The sequence below is a fragment of the Herpailurus yagouaroundi genome, unplaced genomic scaffold (assembly GCF_014898765.1).
Source record: "Herpailurus yagouaroundi ecotype Mexico unplaced genomic scaffold, PumYag 28, whole genome shotgun sequence".
Taxonomy (NCBI): Eukaryota; Metazoa; Chordata; class Mammalia; order Carnivora; family Felidae; genus Herpailurus; species Herpailurus yagouaroundi.
In genome coordinates this window covers 45556669-45557379 of record NW_024412376.1, presented here as the reverse complement: position 1 = coordinate 45557379, position 711 = coordinate 45556669, and positions in this window count along the sequence as shown.

The following is a 711-nucleotide window of genomic DNA, read 5'->3' as shown; positions in this document are numbered from 1 at the left end:
CCACAGAAAGCATTTGGTGTGTGTTTAGATGATATGTGAGTAAACATGTGACATGTTTATTTTACTGCTTTAGAACTTAAACTTCTGGACTCAAGGAACAATAACATGTATTTACTCTTGGGCAACAGAGGAGCCAAATACATTTTTAAACACTGTATAACTGTGAAAATACTCCCAAATCATGATTCTGCCCGATTATCTGCTGTAGAATCCCAGGGCTGGATTGAATCAGTGTTCATGTAATTGCTTGCATTTAAAATTGTTCCTCAGAGGTTATGTCCCCATGGTGCTCTAACTACTGCATGGAATATATGACAGCCTGGCCCCTGTTCCCATGGCCACTTCCCTGTGGCTTTCTGTGCTTCTGGCTTAGCTTTCCCTGGGAAGAAAAACTGGATGCTTTCTTGGTACTGAGCCATGCTCTCATCTGGGATAAATATTAAGAAAGAAGGAGGGAGCTTTTGTTCAGATTATAAATGCCAGATCCTGCCACATTAATTGTCCTGCACATCCCAACGGTGCTTACTTCAAACACTTGGTTTTCAAGCCCTCCTCTCTAAAGGATGTGCTGGGAACTGTCAGGAATCACAGAGGAGTGAGTCCTACACTACTTTCATGAACACTTACTCTAAGATTGCCACTGACAGAATAAAGGGAAATCCCTGGACCATATTGTGGTTTATCAGCTTTCACGGAGCACAATGTTTCCCA